The sequence below is a fragment of the Chelonoidis abingdonii genome, chromosome 8 (assembly GCF_003597395.2).
Source record: "Chelonoidis abingdonii isolate Lonesome George chromosome 8, CheloAbing_2.0, whole genome shotgun sequence".
NCBI lineage: Eukaryota > Metazoa > Chordata > Testudines > Testudinidae > Chelonoidis > Chelonoidis abingdonii.
The window spans coordinates 25584325-25606269 of record NC_133776.1 but is presented as its reverse complement, the minus strand read 5'-3'; the positions used below and the strand labels follow the sequence as shown (position 1 = coordinate 25606269).

Here is a 21945-nt window from a genome sequence, read left to right as displayed (position 1 = left end):
CCTTTTTTTTTTAAGCAGACTATAATTGCCAACATTGGTATTTGGCCAGGACATTGAGGCTAATACCACCACAGTTGCCCAAAAAATGCCATAGGATCTTTAATGGCCACAAATAATCAGGACTCTGTTTTACATTTCATCCAAAAAGAAGCATCTCGAGCAGCTGGATGCTTTCTAACATAATGCTGGGGAACTGATTACCAGTTTACAGGGGAGACTGCCACTTACAGAATAATCCCCATCACTTCCCAAAGCACACTGTGTTTTCTTAAAGCTCTCACCTTCAGGAACTGACCAGGTCAGCACAGCCTCAGTTTGTGGGATCTAATGCGTTTACAGCCTGATGTGGTATGGCTCCAGATTAGCAAACCTTTTATCAAGGCTGCAGACCTAGTAAACCTTTTATCTAGTGTAGAAAGACACAACCATTTAATTGCATGCATGGCCAGCTCCCAAAACCCATTGCAACACATTGTCATATAATTATTACAAGCAAAGATTGCACACACAGTTAAGAAGTTTACGCAGCTTAATCCTCTTCATTGCAAGGGGAACAGACCAGCAGCCTTAGAACAGATGGAAGCTTTTACATAGCCATTTGACTACATGTTTCCCCATGTTCCCTTACTGGTGCTCAGGGTCACATGTTCTCTCCTATACCATGTAATCTAGAAGTTTCTGATTTCCAAAATGGGTGAGGACTGGATCTTAGGCTGCTCAGTGTCAGCCAGGGGCTGGGGAATGAGTCCCAAGAGTGGGGAAGGAGGGGGGAATGGTCAGGTACTCTGTCAGCCAAAGGAATGGGCCTCAGGAGGGGGCTGGAGAGTGGCAGGGGAGTGTCAGCCAGGAGAGTGGGCCCCAAGGTGGGTTAGTGGTGACTGGATATGGTGCCAGCTGGCAAGCAGGTCCTGGCCATGGTCACCTCTGTCATACAAAAAAAACAAGACATCTGGGAGGATACTGAGCTCATAAAACTGCACAGCTGGCGGTATGTAGTGAGCACCCTTGCCGATTTTGCAGGCTTGCTGCCTCAAAAAGGGGGATCATCTTGGGAAAACCTGGACAGGTGGCTGGGTATGGGATCAGCTAGGGAGTGGGGCCCTTGCATGGAGTAGAGGTTTCAGTGTCAGCCAGAGAGGTGGGCCCCAGGGGTGACAGGTGGCCAGATAAGGTATTGGCCAGGATACTGGGGTCTCTCTCCCCATGAGTGCCAGGTCAGCCCTGGCAGTGTGGTGGCTCCATGCAGTGGAAGCATTTAACCTCCTTGGATGGGCCCTATGTTGCACTGATAAATTAGTGCTTTGGTCATTTTTCTTTATTTAGTGGTTTACTTAAAGTGTTAAAACATTCTCACTTCAGTCTGGTCACCTTTGGCTTTTTAGTGTGCTGTGCAGTACTGCAAATACAGTGCATCTACACAGTTCTAGCAACACAGCAGAGAGTTAGTTCAGAGTCAGAAGACTTAAAAAAAATAAAGTTTTTAGCTTCCCCAAGGACAAAAATGTAGTGCTCTGTAGCCAACTTAGCAAAAAAAAATTCAGCAGAAATGTTGGTCACAAGCAGCTTTCTTGGAATCTGAACCACATTCTCATTCCTTGGCTCCAGCTGGGAATTCTATACTCAGTCCTTACTTGGACAAACTCCCGTCAAAGTACTTTGCCTGAGAACTAGATAAGGACTGTAGGTTTGGGTGCTTTGTCACAAGCCTTCCACTGAAGCAGATTTGCTTAGTCACTGGTAAACAGTCCTCAACAATGCCAATGGCAGTTGCATCTCCTTTGAGGCACTATTAGAACCAGAGGAAAGGATTCTGGAGTGCATCCATGAAGGAGACAGTTGCTCAATGCAGAGGTCACAGTGTGAAAAGGTTAAAAAAACCTACCCGAAGCGGAAAGCAGTCTACCTGTCCCAGGAGCCATGTTCAACAGGCTGTCCTGCTTTACAGCCGAAAAGACCTGACATGGACACACCACAAACAAGGACTCGTAATTCAGGAAGAAATCTTACTAATGCATCCAATACAATGAGCAATGGCCCATATTCATTTCTACTTTTGCCTGTGTCCCAGGCCTGGCCAGTTTAGCCAGAGGAAGGGCACAGGATTGGATGCCAGCTTCCCTTGAATTCTAATTCTGGATCTATGTAATAAGCATTAATTACCTTGTTTGCTTGATGAAGAGACGCAAACACAGCAAAGCACCTGCAATATCTATACAAGACAAATGTCAAGCTAAAGGAAGTCATATTACATAACTGTCCCTTATTTTTTGAACATGATGCGTCCAAAAGTTTCTCATTTAATTTGTTTATAAAGCCAGGCAATAATGATTCATGCAACATTTTTAACCCATAATGGAGAAAGACCTTAATTAGCATTGCATGCAGTCTATTTTTCTTTGAAGTTTTATAAATGAGTCATTTAAAACATTATGAAATCCAGGACCTGGAACTTACATATGTGGGCCCAATCGCACAGCCCTTATTCTCACAACCAAACCCACGGATGTCAGTGGAATCACTGGGATCACGTGTGTGAGTCAGAGCAATGGCAATAAAGGGCTTGGTCTTGACCTCATTTAAGTCAAAGACAAAACTCCCTTTGATTTCAGTGGAGAGAAGTCAGGCCAAATAAGTGTGCCAGAGATGTGGGATTTGGACAGTGAGTGAATGGTTCGTCACTGCAGCCATTATTTGCACTCACTGGTGGCTACTGAATCCCCACAATGTTGGATAAAGCTCCAGAAGCTCTAGGGCCCAACCACCCTGGCAGATGAGTACACACAATCCTGCTGAATTCACTGGATGATCAGATTCAGGCTTGAGATGCTTCTTTAAACCAGTGGCGGTTCCTGGCTTTCAGCAGAATCCTACCTTTCCATCTACCTCTCCTACAGGCCTACAATAGCCACAGCCAACCCTCCCTGAACAAAATCCATGGTTTATGACACCACGCACCCTCCTCCATTTTAGTGAAAGAATTGTAGGCCTGCCACCTAACCGCTGGCCTTGATCTCGTTTCTTTTTTTCAAATGTGCCATCTATTTGGGGCTTCCTGAAAACATTAACAGGGACAGCCCAGCCCAAACGTGAGAAAATGGCCCAGGTCCAGCACAAAGACTGGAGGTCTGCTGCCTGCAATTCTTTCAGCAAGCGGCAAGAAGTCATCATATACTTGGAATGAGTGTGAGGAATCCACATGCCAGACTGGGAGTGGGAATGAGTTACAGACCTAGATTAGGGAGCATACATTTCTAATGGTGAGACATCTGTGGATAAATAATGAATTTATAGAGTCAAAGACCTCAAAGTAATCTTGTCAATGCAAATAAACAGAATAAAGTCATGTTGTGCATCTGAGTGTTAGTGCAGAACAATGCTTCTACATTGCAGTGAAAACATCTGAAGATGTATTCAATTCAAAGCCTAATAGGCAGTACCACATGCCTGTTACTGTCCTTGTACACCTCTACCCCGATATCACGTGGTCCTCGGGGGCCAAAAAATCTTACCGCGTTATAGGTGAAACCACGTTATATCGAACTTGTTTTGATCCACTGGAGTGCCCAGTCCCACTCCCCCAGAACACTGCTTTACCACGTTATATCCAAATTCTTGTTATATCGGGTCACGTTATATCGAGGTAGAGGTGTACAAGTGATCCACATCCTCTATGCTGAAATCTTGACATACAACAGGAAGAAGCTTCCTAATTTTCAACCAGCTTTCTAGACCCAACAAAACAAGCTTCTGTGTTTCCCAGTTTATCTTCTGTTATTTGACAGTCTAAACAATCCAAGACTAATGTTTGTGCACTAATAAGGCTGTTTCCAATTTCTGAGCCCTGAGTAATGACTTTAAAACAGAAAATAAAGAGGAGAAATACACACACACGTTCTCTCTGTAACCTAATAAGAGAGTAGAATCAATGCTGCAAACAGGAGTAGGGAACATGTTTTTTCTCTGTGGGCTCAATTCACCCAGAATCTTCTCTATTTCCAGCTAATGCAGACCCAGCCATAGCTCCTTTAGCAGCAAAAGTCCACCCACAAGTGAGTAACAGTGAAGCCAGTTATTGAGAAGATCTGTAGATAATGAATGAACCTTTTTTTTATATTCTTGTTCACCATCCAAACAAACTGGAGCCTGAAATTCTCATCTGCTTAGACAGAAGCAATATGGAGGAAAAGGCACGAAAGCAGCATCACGCCAATGAGTAATTAAACTTTGGGCTAGTCTACACTGGCAACACTAAAGCGCTGCCATGGCAGCGGTTTAACGTGCCTTATGTGGTCGCAGCGCAGCGCTGGGAGAGAGCTCTCGCAGCAGAGAGCTCTAAAAAACCTACCTCAATGAGGAGCGCAGCTCCCAGTGCTGGACAGCGCTGGGGCACTGTTTACACTGGTGCTTTACAGCGCTGCAACTTGCTGCACTCCGAGGGTGTTTTTTCACACCCCTGAGCAAGAAAGTTGCAGCGCTGTTAATTGCCAGTGTAGACAGGCCCTTAGTTTATGTTAGTCTTGGTTATGCTTGCAAGTAAGATAGTTACAACCCTTCTGGCCTTCACTGGTACAGAGAATATAGCAAAAGAAAGTCAAAACACCAAGTTTCCTTAGTTACTTTTCTATAAAGCACCTGAATTTACAGGATAAAAAGACAGTTTCACATGAAACCAGGTAATGGACACACTAACGTAACAAAGACCTTACTGCCCATTTCCACATTTGTATATATAATATATGTGCCTCTCTTTATCCCCCATAGTTTAGATGGGGGATACCATATATACTTGTTCATTGCCCCATTAATTTATAAACCAACCCCCCAAAATGGATAGGTAAAAATAGCAAAAAATATATGACTCTTTCATCAGCCGACCCTATATGTCAGGGGCTGGAAAACTTTGGCTCCCAGCCCATCAGGGTAAGCCGCTTGCAGGTTGGGATGTTTTGTTTACTTGGAGCGTCTGCAGGCATGGAGCCCCTCAGCTCCCTGTGGCCGCCATTTGCTGTTCCCAGCCAATGTTTTAAATAGAGTTTAAAATCATCAAATTTTGGTATAGACCCATTTACAAGCTGACCCCCGCTCTTCGATGCGTCACTTTTTTACCAAAAATATTTGGCTTATGAACGAATACATACGGTAGTTATACTACAGCTCATAGTCACAGACAATAGGGCTGGAAAAGCCTTTCTGGTCTAGTCCCCTGGATAAAGCACTTTCCTTTTCACTAATCTCTCATGTGTCCTACCTTGCTCTCTCTCAAACACTTCTTTCGTTTCATACAGCATTTTGCAACCCGTGCATGGAAGACACAATATCATGGGCAAAATATTAATATTGTGTCAAACTGTACATGTTAAACTCCCTTTAGCTCACCTCAGAAGTTGTATCTCCTAATCATTTTACTCCTGAATGTGATGTATCTCATGAAAATAAGAGAGTTCATCATCAACATTTGTACCTAGCAGTCTGAGTAAAGAGAATATCAGAAGAAATGCTGTCCTTACAGAATGCAGATTTTATATTGGCAGACTCTGGCTACCTCTACCCACAGCAACTTCCTTTCCATGACTCCTCTTCCATTTTCTTTGACAGCAAGGGGAGTGAACCTGCAGTTTTGGAGCCGTATGTGTCTCAGTAGCTAAAATGTTGTAGCTCTCCTCATCACCACCTGGATACATGCCTGTAGCTCTGGTATTCTGAAATACCAGATGTGATTCCTTCCATTTTCCTTCATGTACCCGCCCCCCTCAGATTTCTGCTAGGGTTTATATGTCCTGCCCTGAACCCTCCTGCATACCACCAGAAACTTTAAATCAGAGGTTTTCAAACTGTGGGGTGCACACACACCCCAAGGGGGCATGGAGGAATGTTCGGGGGGGAGGCTCCAGGAGCCACCTCCACCTCCTGACTCACCTCTATTTGTCTGAGCCCCCTAGCTCCACAGAGAAAGGCTGTCAGGGCCCACAAACAAATGCTAAACTTCACAGAGGTTGTCCATGATTCATTTCTTGATAGCTAGGGATGGTAACGCATGATCAGGCCAAACACTGCTATTCCCATGTTGTCAGCTATGAAATATCATCAAAACTAATTTACTCACTGTTACTTCCAGTGTACCACTTTGCCATCAGAGCCTTCATCAGAACTGTGAAATTATCACTTGAACAATTTTAAATTAGTGGCTCATCATTTCAGATAGACACTAAATTTCTTCACAGCATATTCCAAATGCCTATTCTCTGTTCTCTGCCAAGAGAGCGGTAAATGCTGAGAGTTTGTTGAAAATGGGTTTCTTAACTCACCAGGATGAAACACATCTGTGCATCTTCTCTCACACCATGCTCTACAGCCTCTATTTACATTAGACCTTTAAAGGCTGCACTGTGACCCTGCTCTTACTCATGCTGCTCAGCAATTACTCACAAGAGTAGTCATGTTGACTTGGAGCCTCAAACAGATATGCAGACTAGGGGCCTGATCCTGTAACACTTACTGCTAAGCGTGAGTCAATGGGACTATGTAATGTTGGGTCCTACAGGGGATCACTTCATCCAACACTAAAAGGGAAGCACTTTAACAAGTATTACAAGGGCCCTGGCTGTGCCATCCTTACCAGTTCATACGTTCCCTTGAACACAGAGCCTGCAGCCACTCTTGATTCTTATGTGGACTGTACAAAGATGGGGCCAGGCTCCTTCCTTCCTCCCATCCCCATTGCACTCTATGGAAGGTCCAGGCATAATCTAGACTCAAATGAGAACCAGCTGGGGATTAAGGCTATGTTGACAAGATAACAGAAATTTTTTTATATAACACATTTATTTCACACATTTAAAAATCTGACACATTTTCCCCTGAGGTTGTCTGTAAAGTATTGGTCAAACAGCATTAACATCATTAAGCTATTCTATGAACTATAAACCCAGGGGGCCCAGTTCAGCTCTTAACTGCACCAACGTAACTTCATTGAAGTAAATGGGGTTGTACAAATGTAACCGAGAGGAGAACATGGACCTTCTTTTGTTCAAATGGAGCGAGGCAAACTTGAGCTGCATAAATCAAATATGCAAGGGGGGATTGGGTTGTATTGTATTTATATTTATTTTTACTCTTTGTCCTTTAGCTGTCTTCTCCCACAAAGAGGAATGACAATGTTATAAACTGAAAAGGATTAAACAAAATGTACATTAGACAGTTAATGTTATTTTTGGCAGGAGGAAAAGTGGCTACCAAATGGCCTTTGAAAGAACTACAACATAAATTAAACATTTCAGTCTGAAATGTGGCTATTTGTAGATGCACACTTTGAAATAAGCTCTGTTACACAAAGGAACTTATAAGAGCTGAAAGGCTAAACCAATGAAGTCTTATTTATCTCTACCACTTTTAAGGGCTTTAGCAAAGCTCCCTTTTAAAAAGATAATTCTTGTATCCCTTACCTCCTTTGCTTCCTAAAAACAGATGGAGTGGCACTTTGTCTCTTTACTTCATCATATACATAAACTTAATCTAGAGTTTTGTGTAACGAAAATAGAAACCTCCAAACTATAAATACAGTTCTTGGAACAGTAATATACTAAATCCTCAACACATGTCCATTCTCCTAGAGGATAGACTGACAAATCTCATCTCAGCACCTTATTTATGGATTAGAGAACACCAGTGTCCGTTCAGATAGCATCAGATATTGGTAATGGTCAGAAAATATTTATCATAATAAATTACACATGGTAAATACAAATTGCCATGAAGAAAGTTAGTATCTGAACTTTGAAGTAATACTCTTTTAAAAATCGTTAAATACAAATTAGTGTTAAAAAAATATTTGGGACAAATGTCACAAAGCTATTTTGGGAATATTTCAGAATAAAAAATATTGCTGCAAAATGTTTTCTGAACTTAGTTAGAGAAACCAGTCCCTTGCCAAATTTATCCAAACATTTCTAATATTTTTAATATTTTAGTATATTTAAATATTTTTATTTTACTGTTGATGTTGATCTATTATAACTTTTTCTTTAAAAGGACACTACCTAAAACCATTACTAATGACAGGCAGCATACAAAAAATATAACATATTTAATGGGCAGGATCATGATTTCTTCCTCTATTTCACTATATCAATTATTTTCATCCCATTTACAGGCTTAAGCTAATTACGATTTTCCACCCACCACTTACTTTAGTTGAACAATATTAGGCATCATAATTGCAAATTACTGAAGAAAGTTATTAAGATCTTCTTTATTATATAATGCTTATATACTCCTTGGTAGAACATATACAGGTCAACAGATATTGTTTGATCAGAACTTTACACACAATTTGCCTAGATACACACTATTTGTAAGTGCTACTTGAGAACAATAGGTAAGGTTCTCATGCAAACCTGTATATCACAGCAAAATGACTTGTAGATTAAATGGTCAGAAATGTTTACATTGGCAAGTAATTTGTATTAATTTTAAATGACACAGAAGTGCAATGTGTCAATCTGATTTAAGTGAAAGCTCATAAAAGCCTACATTTTCACAGGGACACGTACTTTTGAATGAATGAAAAAAAATCCGTTTTTCCACTCAGAATACACAGTAATATCTACCACAATTATTTCATGTTATCAATGTCCAAATAAACATAAAATGCAACTTACCGTTGATAAAGTATAAAAAATACATGATCTTTCCTATAAACACTTCCAGAAATGTACATGATCTTTCTATAGTATTTCCAAAACCAAAAAATCCTTACCTTTTTCTGGACTTAAATTTTTATATACTTCAAGGTCTGCCATTAAATTTGTTATTGTTATGCATTATTGACAGACACAATGGAGTATCTCCCTGAAGGAAAGCCTCAATTCAGTCTTCACATCTACAGAGATAAAACATTTGGAAAGCAATCCTTAGAACTAGATGAGAATTCTGCCAGTGCTGTCATTTATGAGCCATAATGAGGTCTTTGTGATCCATAAGACAGAGACAGGAAAATATAAATCCATGAGATATTATACAACTTTGTTCAAAGCTGAAAAGCACAGCCTGACAGGAAAACTGGAAGCATCTGCTTTGTGTGGCTGCTATTGTGGGAATGCAGGAGCTGTGACTACTTTTGGTCTGAGACATGCACGCATAGTATAAAGATGAAGACCCTCCAGGCACTAAATGTGCATAATGCCTGTGAAGAACAGGTCTCTAAGTGTCAAGGAAATCCTTCCCACCCCGATGGATGGTCGGTCAGAAACTGATTAGCATACTTCAGAATGTGAGTGGCGCAGCCTGAATGCTGAAGATAAAAACAAAACAAAATCTCACTCAAAAGTAAGTCTCAGCATCTGCAGCCGAGGGAATCCATGAAGTGGAAGAAGCAGTCGTTTTGTCCTTTCCCAATTTTCATTTTAGTGATGAAGACATTTTTTAAAGTTTTCTTCACATCATATGCATTAAAAAGAATGCACCACAGAAAAGGCTGCAGTGCTTCCACCTAACTTAGGGTCTGATCCTGCGAGGCGCTGAGCACAGGAATGTCACTCATCAGGGCCCTACCAAATTCACGGTCCATTTTGGTCAATTTACAGTCATGGAATTTTTAAAATAGTAATTTTCATGACTTCAGCTACTTAAATCTGGAATTTCACAGTGTTGTAATTCAAGGGGTCCTGACCTGAAAAGGAGCTGTGGGGGGGGACACAAGGTTATTGTAGAGGGGTTTGTGGTACTGCTACTCTTACTTCTGCACTGCCACTGGCGGCAGCACTGCATTCAGAACTGGGCTGCTGGAGAGGGGCGGCTGCTGCCTGGGTGCCCAGCTATGAAGGCAGACCCACCACCAGCAGCAGCACAGACGTAAGGATGGCTTGGTATGATATTGCCACCCTTACGTGTGCACTGCTGCTGGCATGGTGCTGCCTTCAGAGCTGGGCTCCAGGCCAACAGCTGCCACTCTCCAGCCCCTCAGCTCTGAAGGCAGCACAGAAATAAGGGTGGCAATACCACAATCCCCCTCCTCCTCCCCACCTCAACTCCCTTTTGGATTAAGACCCCCAATTTGAGGAACGTTGGTCTGCCCTGTGGAATCTGTATAGTATAGGGTAAAAGCACACAAAAGACCAGATTTCACAGGGCGGGGACCAGATTTCATGGTCCGTGATGCGTTTTTCATGGCCGTGAATTTGGTAGGGCCTTACTCATTTAAGAACAACTCCAATAATTCCGACTCCCAGTCCCCTGACCACTGAACAACACTTCCTGACTCAGGGACTTTTTAAATAGCTACAACTCATACAGGTGTTTCATAAAATGAATCAAATCCATTCAGCATGAATAAAAGATTGTAGCCCCATTCTGACTGTAACTAACACCCAGAAACATATGTACCTGGTTGTGGAAGGGTTGTGAGATTGGTTTGCAAGGCAGAGGAAGACAGATGCTCATTGCCCCTGATCATGGTGAACACTACATCACTCACTACGATGGGCTTCCATTGTGCTCCTTTCTGAGCACTGGGGAACACGGGAGCCATGGGAAGTGTGAGCAAGCTTATGCAGAAGGTAGAGGATCTATCTTTAGGGCTCTGTTGAAAAGAGAAGCCAGGCAGAAGACAGAATAGAAGTAGATTTGATATATGTTTCAAATTCAGAGTTTGCTACCTCTCATGTCATGTTGATGACACAAATAGCAAGGTTCACTGGAATCAACATATATTCATGATGGACTGCATACCTGCAGCATAGCAGGAACTCTCTCTGGAGATATTTAAGAGTAGGTTAGATAAATGTCTATCAGGGATGGTCTAGACAGTATTTGGTCCTGCCATGAGGGCAGGGGACTGGACTCGATGACCTCTCAAGGTCCCTTCCAGTCCTAGAATCTATGAACAGGCAAGCAGAATACCCAGCAAGTGCAAAAACTGTAAAATAAATCTAAAACTCACCTTTGCATCACCATTAATAATATTCATACTTTGTGCTTCTACCAAATCTTTCAACTACATGCAACATGATTTACAAACTAATTAAGCCTCATACAAACTTATGAGATAGCTAAGTAGTATCATCCTCATTTTACAGATGGGGAAACTGAGGCACAGAGACACTATGTGATTTTCCCACCACTACAATTGCTATTGGAGCCAGAATTAGAATTCAGAGCTCCTGACTCCTAGCCTAATACTCAAATCAGTAGACAGCACTTCTACTTCATAGTAACTATGGGCACTCCATATGTTGTACCTTTGCTGAAGCCAATGGCAGCTTAACACAAGGCAAGCTTGCAGATATTGGGTCCTATATAAACTCGTCTACATTTATACCGTTCATCTTTTCTGAGATGTTTTAAAGAAGAACTCCTGAAGGATTTCAATGGCTCACCAACTGAATATGAGAAAAGGTTTTGCTCACATTTAATATATCACCCTCTCATAAGAGGAAACAGCAAACAGATGAAGAGCCTTTTATATTGACCCCCAAAAACACAGTAGAAGCCTCAATCCAATATGCTGCCTTCCCCCAGCGTTTCAGGAGAGCTATATGGTATAGACTACATGCGCTGAAGTACCTGGCTATCAGTCTGCAAGATGGCTTTCACTGGATAGACGCACCACAGTGAGGTTGTTAGTTATAATCTGAGCTGCAGAGATTTACATTCCAATGTAGTGATCTGTTATACAAATAAAACATATTAAAATAAACTGCCTCACTGAATTCCAATTGTAAATTCTTGATATAATCAGACTGCACTCAATTATATATTATTAGGTACTAATTACTGCACATTCTTTAATGATTTAGTACCCAGAAACAATCTCAGCTCCATGATAACCATAATTTTGTTATATTCCATAACGTCATCTATACAATGCATCCTTTAACTTGACAGTTCCTCTGGAAGAACGTCTGCCTCGTGATTTATTGATCCATCCCTTGATGTTTTGGCTTTAAAATATTACTTCTCTTTTCATAAGGCATAACGGCTTAAAAGACATGCCATTTTAAAATTTAGAGCATGGGGTATGAATTAGCAAAAATGTCACAATAAAGATATCAACATAATTCAAACTATCTATGCAATCCTACATGAGAAATGCTTGTAGCTATATTTAGCTTGAAATATCAACACAACAACTCAGCAGAGACATATCAGATTTATGTCAAATCCCTAGCACTGTCGTTCAGAGAGGGATCTAAAGTTGATGTACACATGAAGAAAGCCTCTAGATTACGGTTGGGCTGTCTGGAAAGGGAAAAGTCAAAGGCAACAAACTCATCTTGCACCACCTGACCCAGTATCCAGCTCTTACTTAAATACTAGCTGAGTTAACCTCATACTGTTCCAGTTTTCCTACTTTCAGCTCAGACAACTATAAATAATAGTGAAAATAACCAGCAACTTAATGGTAGGAATAGCAATGCACATGAGATCCTCTAACAGTTTTGAAGATGAAACATTGAAAACAAAATTCTACCTTGAACATTCAATTCTGTATCAAACTATCACAATTTCAGTATATAATGGTGGTGACAAATATGTTCAGGATAAGAATTTGGCAGTATAATATTAGTTTCTGCTACCTGCATTAAATAAACATTAATATCCATGGTAGATAACAGTACAGTTTTCCAAGGCCAATACTGTATCCAGAAGACTGAAAAAGAGCAAATATAGTGCCCATCTATAAAAATGGAAATAAGGACAACCTGGGGAATTACAGACCACTCAGCTTAACTTCTGTACCCGGAAAGATAATGGAGCAAATAATTAAGCAATCAATTTGCAAACACCTAGAAGATAATAAGATGATCAATAACAGTCAGCATGGATTTGTCAAGAACAAATTGTGTCAAACCAAGCTGATAGCTTTCTTTGACAGGGTAACAAGCCTTGTGGACGGCGGGGAAGCGGTAGATTTAGTATATCTTGACTTTAGTAAGGCTTTTGATACTGTCACTCATGACCTTCTCATAAATAAACTAGGGAAATGCAACCTAGAAGGAGCTACTATAAGGGTGCATAACTGGTTGGAAAATCATTCCCAGAGAGTAGTTATCAGTGGTTCACAGTCATGCTGGAAGGGCATAATGAGTGGGATCCCACAGGGATCGATTCTGGGTCTGGTTCTGTTCAATATTTTCTTAAATGATTTAGATGATGGCATAGAGAGTACACTATATAAAGTTCGCGGACAATACCAAGCTGGGAGGGGTTGCAAGTGCTTTGGAGGATAGGATTAAAATTCAAAATGATCTGGACAAACTGGAGAAATGGTCTGACGTAAACAGGATGAAATTCAATAAGGACAAATGCAAAGTTCTCCACTTAGGAAGGAACAATCAGTTGCACACATACAAAATGGGAAATTGCCTAGGAAGGAGTACTGCAGAAAGGGATCTGGGGGTCAGAGTGGATCACAAGCTAAATATGAGTCAACAATGTAACTCTGTTGCAAAAAAAGCAAACATCATTCTGGGATGTATTAGCAGGAGTATTGTAAGCAAGACACGAGAAGTAATTCTTCTGCTCTACTCCGAGCTGATTAGGCCTCAGCTGGAGTATTGGGTCCAGTTCTGGGCACGACATTTCAGGAAAGATGTGGACAAACTGGAGAAAGTCCAGAGAAGAGCAACAAAAATGATTAAAGATCTAGAAACTACAACCTACAAGGGAAGATTGAAGAAACTGGGTTTGTTTAGTCTGGAGAACAGAACATTGAGGCGGGACACGATAACAGTTTTCAAGTATATCAAAGGTTGTTACAAGGAGGAGGGAGAAAAATTATTCTCCTTAACCTCTGAGGATAAGGCAAGAAGCAATGGCCTACATTGCAGCAAAGGCGGTTTAGGTTGGACATTAGGAAAAACTTCCTAACTGTCAGAGTGGTTAAGCACTGGAATAAATTGCCTAGGGAAGTTCTGGAATCTCCATCACTGTGGATTTTTAAGAGCTGGTTGGACAAACACTTGTCAGAGATGGTCTAGATAATACTTAGTCCTGCCTTGAGTGCAGAGGACTGGGCTAGATGACCTCTCAATGTCCCTTCCAGTTCTATGATTCTATGATTACACAAGATGCACATTTATTCAAATACTTGCCTTGAAAATGAAATATTTGTATTTAATCCTCTCTCCATCTACTCTTATTTGTTATTCAACTCTATCATTCTATTATTTTAACTCTGTAAAGCATTTTGAGATACTGTCTGTAAGTAAACTGAGATGCAAAATAGCTAGAGTGGGGCCTAAGTGCGATGCCTGGTCGTGTTTGCAGGGTAAGCACATAAAAATTGTATTATATTGTCTGCAAATTATGGTTTTAAATATATATAAAACCATATTTTTATATATATATATATATATAATTTATAAATAAAATGTAGCTATCTGAAAGGATTTAGAATGCAAAGAAACTGAAGACCAATATAATCGGTACTGAACTGCATTATATTATTTAGCCACTAGGTGACATTGTTTATCATATGCCTTATAAAGCTAACCTCAGCCATACCTGACAGAGCATTCAAGGCCCTTACAGTGAGCACATCTAGTCTGTATCTCTCTGAGAAGGAAGCTCGGTGGCCAGTCCATATCTGGTACAGCAGCCCTGCAATCTACCATGTGCATGAACTGCATGACATAAACCTTCTTAGTGAAAATGGTACCTGACACTAGAAGGCTCAGTTATCTAGCAGACAAATGCATAACAAGATCCAGTGACAGGATCCTGAGGCTACAAAAATTCAAACCAGTAATGAGGCAAACAGCGAGAGTAATTAACCACTGGAAGAGGCTATCAGGGGATGTGGTGGAGTCTCTATAATTTGATGTCTTCAGGACTAGATATGGTTAAACTAGAGTATATCTTTTAGAAAACAAGTTATCAGACTCAGCTTAGAAGATACTGGGAGAAATGCTGTGGCCTGCATTGTGCAGGAAATCAGAACTGATGATTCTAATGATCCTTTCTGGCCTTAAAATCGCTGGCTGAGAAACTCTCCCTACTTTTTACCCTATACAGTGGGTAAAAAGGCAGGAGCAGCCTCAAAGAATGAAAAGGGGCTCTAAACATCCTGATTCCTGCTGAGAAAGGACTCTTTAGCACAGGCACTGCAGGAGCCATCCTTAAGGCTGCTCACTGACGGCTGCCTAAGTCCTGCTGTAGAGGGTATGCCAGGAGCAGGATGGCAAGAGGGCAAAGATTTTAGGCAGCACTGCAGCCCAGTGGGCAACACCAAGAGACTGACTTAATTTAAACAGGCCCCACAAGACTATTTAAATTATGCCGAGACCTCTCCAACCATCACAGCAGCCTAGGATTGGTAGCTGCAAAGGATTCTTTAGAAAGAGTCGCCTTTCACACCCACCCCTAGGCTGTAAGCTGTCACTCTATAAAGCTAAATAAATATTTCAGAAGTGTAAATGCTACACCTACTGCCTGCTCTATGGTCACCAAAGGCCCTAAACATACTGGAACTGGTGCAATTCTGGTAAGGTGGGTGATGTGCTCCAGGAAGCTCCTACAGGGTTTCTGCACCACAGAACTCTGCTGTGTTGGGGGCTCCCTCCATCTCAGCACACAAAGGGATAGATATAGGAGGTGAGTAGGCCCGATAGGATTTACCAGCTGAACATCTATCCATTCCTATGCAAAAGACGGGCACAGCAATAGCGCAGACTACTGCAGAATCTGAGGCTACAGTAGCATCTGCTGCATGACCCAATACCATTCCACAGACTGAGGGGGCGTTTCCTTGCCCTCCCTAAGACCTGTGGGATTACGATTTGCCCCTTTGTGCCTGAACATATGAAAATACTACATTCTGTTGTATATTTAGTATAAGAATATTAATTTTCATTGCCAAAAACTATTGCTTCTTGACAGGCAAGGTTTTTAAGCACCAAAAAGACATTTGAACCAGAGTATGCACAAGAAAAACACAAAAAGATGGTGCACACTCTACAGCAAAGTATTCATTTACCAATAAATGAGATTGGGGCTTAATTATTAGATCTTGAAATTACAACATCACAAGAATTTTAATTTTCTGCTTCACCAATTCTTCTCTTTCTCTGTCAAAGTAGCTGGAAACTATTGCAAAGACTAATTTTGCTAATGAGCATGGAGAGCAGATATATAGAACTTTTCTCTCCTACAATAAATAATGAAATAAGAAAACAATATTTTAGCACTTCATCTAAATTTAATCTAATTTTGACCTGAATTCTAATACAATTTCTTCTAGCAATGAATAAAACTTATTATCTGCATCAGAAACCTGCCATCTTTATCAGATTAAAGATTTATATTGATTTTCTACTCTATATGTGACAAGTGAAGAGGATGTTCTTTGGAAAGATGGCAAATACATCCAGAAGGGAATAGAGATATACACATGAACGGAACTGAAACGTCTGGTGCATTTTTTGAAACCTCTTATGCAAGAGAGATCCCAGAAGCAGTGAAATGTCCTACCTTCATCCAGAGATATACTAGTGATATTCACAAGACGTCTAAAAGGTGTGCATGTGTTTGATGGCAGATGGGGAGGCAGCTAATTCATAAGTATGATATACATTGTTTATATTTATGCATTTAAAATTGCATATTTAATTGCTCTTTTCCCATAAATTTGTTTACCTCAATTATAATTGGCTCTTTAAAAGGCGGATGAATGAATGAGCTCTCTACATGTTTCTATAGTCAGATTGTAAATTCAAGCACAAATTATTGCATTAGATCTTTGTTTCATTCCCTCTCAAGTGTCTTCATAATTTGAAATTGATTAAGAATGTGAATTCTGCAATCTGTATCAGGTACCTATGGCACTATAGCCTCAAGTTCGAGCTCGAACAAGGCTTCAACAGAGCTCATTATATAGCACTGCCCATCAGCAAAATGAAGCCTAACATTTAAAATATGTGCTATTTTGAAAATAATTTAATAATGTAGTAGTACCGCTCTTGTGCTCTAGGAACTAGGCAAGATTTTTACTGGTAAAAATATGAAAAATAATCAGCGTTGCCATAAATATAGCCTGAAGTATTGTGTTATGTTACTGTTCCTTGAGTACAAAAATCCAAGACCATTGGAGCAAAAAATCTTATAAGAAGTTGCACAATGGCTAGAAGAAATGAAAAAAATACATAAGTTTTGTCTTAAGCAATCTCTCAAGAAATTTCCCAAGACTGGCTGCTTAACAAAAGTAGGTGTTTGTCTAATAAAGATGGAGCAGAACTGTACTCATTACATTTGGGGAATCTTTGCCCAATCTTTGAAGAAGGTTGCACTGTACGAATTTAACTGTAGTTATATTTAAGTTATGCAGTCTAGTTGTAGCTGTGTCAGTCCCAGGATATTAGAGAGAGAAGGTGGATGAGGTGATATCTTTAACTGAACCAACTTCTCTATCACCAACAAAAAATAGTTCAATAAATTAGGAATCTGGAGTAAATTATGGGGGGGGGGGGTCGTTCAATCAAGTACTCCTGAGAGATAATAGCAAAGACTGGAGTCATACATCATATAGACCAGCACTGATCAACTCTGCTGCCTGCGGCTGGATGGGTGGGCAGCCTGGTGCTCTCTCTATTGGGCAGAAAGGTCACTGCACAGCATCAGTTAGTAAGTTTTGGTCCCCCCATTACAGAAGGGATGGACAAATTGGAGGGTCCAGCATAGGACAATGTAAATGATTTAGGGGGCTGAGGTACATGACTTACAAGGAGAGGCTGAGAGAACTCAGATTATTTAGTCTGCAGAAGAGAAGAGTGAGGGGGGATTGATAGCTGCCTTCAACTACCTGAAGAGGGGGGTTCCAAAGAGGATGGAGCTCGGCTGTTCTCAGTGGTGGCAGATGACAGAACAAGGAGCAATGGTCTCAAGTTGCAGTGGGGGAGGTCTAGGTTGTGTCAAAGTTAGACTCAGGACTCACAGTTTATCAGACCACTCTGTTTTATTAGCACAGCGCTCTGCTAATACACCGATACATATAGCACCATACAAGACACAACTATCTTATTATATCCAGATGAAAAGGCAGAGATTTAGACAAAGGGACAAGAAAGCAACGACAGGAAAACCACCTGTGAACAACGCAAGCATATTCCATCCTTCTTCTAGTATCGATATTAAGCCTAATACTTTTCCAATTGCCCTTTAAACGTGCAATTGTTCTACGTTGCTAATCGTTTGATGTTCCTGACACCGGATTGCAACATTCCAAAATTTTGCTTAAAGGTGCATCTGACAACATTTCTTTAAATCCATTCTTATTTTTACACATATATTAATTCTACTTTCACAGCTTGGATTTAGGAACACGTTTCCACTAGGAGGATGGTGAAGCACTGGAATGGGTTAACCCTAAGGTGAGGTACGGAGGAATCCATACCTGGAGAGGCTTTTAAGGCCCAGCTGTGACAAAGCCACATGGCTGGGATGATGATTGTTAGGGGTTAGGTCCTGCTTTGCACAGGCGATGATAGATGACCTCCTGAGGTCTCGTCCAACCCTAAATCTTCATATTGATTATTCTGTTTAAGGTTCAAAGTTATTTGTTGCAAACATTGTATAGTGCACGCTTATAATAGGCCTGAGGACTTTGCCTGCCGATCTGCTCCAGGGATACACAGAAACAATGAAGAAGTAGCAATTCAAAGTCATCATACAGCTAATTAGGACGGCGGTTATATACAATCTGCGGTTGCCCGACGACCAGAGGAATATTCAGGGACGGGGTGCCTTGCTCCAGCAATATTTGGAGCTGCTTGCTCCCAGGCGCCTGCCGGAATTGGGCCCCGCCTCTGCGGGTACCCCCGCACCGCTTTGCGATGTCTCATGCCTGGATGAGTCCAGCCTCCGCCGGCACACCCCTCCCCTAGGAGGCTCCCCAGCCCCGCCAATCTAGCTGCTCCTGCTGCCGGGTGGAATGAGCTCCCAGCGAATTGCTGGTCTGCTGCCAGAGGTCTAGTGCCTGCAATCTACAATGCAAACGGCTGCCCTGTACCATGCCCTTCCAGCCCTAGCCTTGAGCCCTTCAACGCCCAAACCCTCATCCCTGCCACAGCCTCATCACACACCCGCACCCTAATCCTCTGCCCAGCCCGGGAGCCCCCCGCCCCCCCGCAGCAATGAACCATCATTTCAGCCCATCCTCATCCCTTCACACCCTGATCCTCTGCCCCAGCCCTGACCCGCCGCCACAGCATGAACCCCTCATCCTCAGCCCCAATCCTCAGCCCTCCACACCCTGATCCTCTGCCCCAGCCCTGACCCGCCGCCGCAGCATGAACCCCTGATCCTCAGCCCCAGCCCTCATCCCTCCACACCCTGATCCTCTGCCCCAGCCCTGAGCCCCCCAGCATCATGAACCCCTCATTCTCAGCCCCAACCCTCATTCCCCTGCACCCTGATCCTCTGCCCCAGCTCTGAGCCCCCCTCCACAGCATGAACCCCTCATCCTCAGCCACACAGCCTCACCCCACAGCCCAACCCTCTTCCCTAGCCCTGAGCCCACCCACATCATGAAACTCTCATCCTCAGCACCACAACCTTCACACCTGCACTCCCTCCTATCCCCAAACTCCCTCCCAGAGCGTGCACCACCTCCCCCTTCCTACACTCCCACCCCCAGCCCAGAGCCTGCACCCAAACTCTGTCCCAAAGCCTGCACCCCTCACCCCCTCCTGCACACTCACCCCCTGCCTCAGCCCGGAGCCTGCACTCAGCACCCAAACTTTCTCCCAGAACCTGCACCCCTCACTCCTTCCTACACCCCCACCCCCAGCCCAAAGCCTGCACCCAAACTCTGCCCTAAAGCCTGCACCCCTCACCTCCTCCTGCACACCCATCCCCTGCCCCAGCACAGAGCCTGCACCCAGCACCCAAACTCCATCCCAAAGCCTGCACCTCTCCTGCACCCTAATCCCCAGCCCAGGACCTGCACTCCAGACCTCCCCCCCGAAACCCTGCCCAGAGCCTTAGGCAGGTGGGGGCGGGTTCTGGGCACCACCAAAATTTCTACAAACTTGCCACTCATGTCTCCAGTTGCTAAGGTTGAACTCTTTGAACCTTCCCGTTAAATGATCAGTTTTCATCTGCTGGTGTGATCACATATATTAATATGAACTAACTGGCCACCTGCAAGGTTCGGGGGGTGGGGGGAAGGTGTTTGTTTGAAATCAGGTTTATAACATGGGCTGGTCAGCTTGACACTAGCAAGTGAAAAATCATTTATGGGCATCTCTGCTCCAGGAACTATGAGCAACTGCTTCTGTCCTAATTCCTTTGCCTGCCCAGCAGCACCACTAGGGGTAAGCAAGAGGCAATCCATCTACCCACCACTCCCTTCCCTGCAGCAGCTGCTTCTCTTGGCAGAAAACTAAACCTCTGTGTCTGACACATACCCCCACCCCCCCAATCTCTTTGAACAGAAACTCCACCTCTGTTTGTGGAGACCCTATGGAGATGCTCTCTCCTGCACCCAAAAGCCTTGGGGGCCTCCCCTGTTCCCCACATACCAATAACCTGGGAGGACTCCCAAAACCTCCACCCATCCAGCCTTCAGGAACCCCAACTTCCCTTCACACACACACACACACACACACACAGTGTCCTGGCTAGTGATTTTCAAATATATCAAGTGGCTTCTGACTTTAAATTTTGAGCCTTGTTTTATCCTCCTAAAGAGAGACTGAGCCAAAATTTGCCAAACAGTGTCCCAGGCCAGCAAACAAAACAGTTACCCATTTTATACTATAGAAACCCAGATAAAATTTTCTTGTGTTGCCTTGTACAAGTTTCCACACCCTGGAGACTGGAGGTACTTTGTGTCTGTTGGCTCATATCCGTTTAGACTGGAGGAGGAGAGGGGAGAATTAGGTTCATCCAGTCCTGAAGAGAGTTATTACAAACATTAGAATTATTTAACCTATTTTTCATATTGGAGCCAGGTTTTGTAATGGGAAACTACTAAAACATCTGTTTCTAACTAGCTTGAGCCCAGCTGTGTCTCTAATTTGTTATTCTCCACACATATGTACTACTGTATCTCTCTTTTAGTGAAGAAAACTGACATTGTTGCTTCAGGGCATGCAAAGATTCCCTGGAGTACAAGATATATCAGCAACAGGCTCCACTTCTGTGACCAGAGATTTCAGACATAAGCAGACAAGAATTTTAATATCATGCAAATACAGTTAGTAACAGCTTTTCCTAATAAAATTAGAGAAGTATAAGAAATTCCGTGGCAATGTAGACATGTTACATGCTTAAGTGAATATGCATGGAATGTTCAGCTACTACTTAAAACTTGTTAGACCAATCTGGAAGGGACACAATTAGGTCTACTCCTGGCCTGCAAAATAACACGCACACATATGCAGATACCTACAGACAGCATTATAATACGGTAATGAGCGGTCTCATGTATTTGTGTACCACTTGTTCTCTTCTGAAGCAACTCAAGAAATGCCAAGATGTTTGTTCTTTAAGAATTAGTAGAGATCTCCTTTTAGTTCAAGTGTGCTTTTGAAACGGGGGGATCTGAGTTATATCCCTGATGTCACCAGGATGTTCAAAGTGTAGCCAATGCCGTGGAGCAAAATAGCAGCTGTGAAGTTCCTCAGTGGCCATATTGCTAATGAAATGTGAGAAAGGTAGAGTCACTATTCATTAGGAAGATATTTATACTTACAGAATTGAACATCCAAATGAGGCGCAGTGATGTAAGTTGTTACTATGAAAGCAAATCAGCTAAATTACTCCAATTAAATGCCAGGTTTCAGAGTTCTTATTTATAAAGTTGACACACAAACTTTACATTTAAATATGCTCTATTGAAATCACATTTTCAAATACTTCAGTGAAGTTGTTTATGTTCCACAGAAGGCAGAAAAAAATGTCATAAAAAGGCAAAGGAAGGAGACAAATTCTAAACTGTACATCTTCTGA

The 21945-nt window shown here is 42.2% G+C and overlaps 1 protein-coding gene and 1 pseudogene across 1 annotated transcript in view; one reads left to right on the top strand and one right to left on the bottom strand.

Annotated features, from left to right (window-relative positions):
• LOC142047220 (uncharacterized) overlaps nucleotides 1–8957 on the top strand; it is a 32178-nt pseudogene extending 23221 nt beyond the window's left edge.
• PLCH1 (phospholipase C eta 1) overlaps nucleotides 1–21945 on the bottom strand; it is a 186254-nt gene that overhangs the window by 116349 nt on the left and 47960 nt on the right. The window lies entirely within an intron of this gene.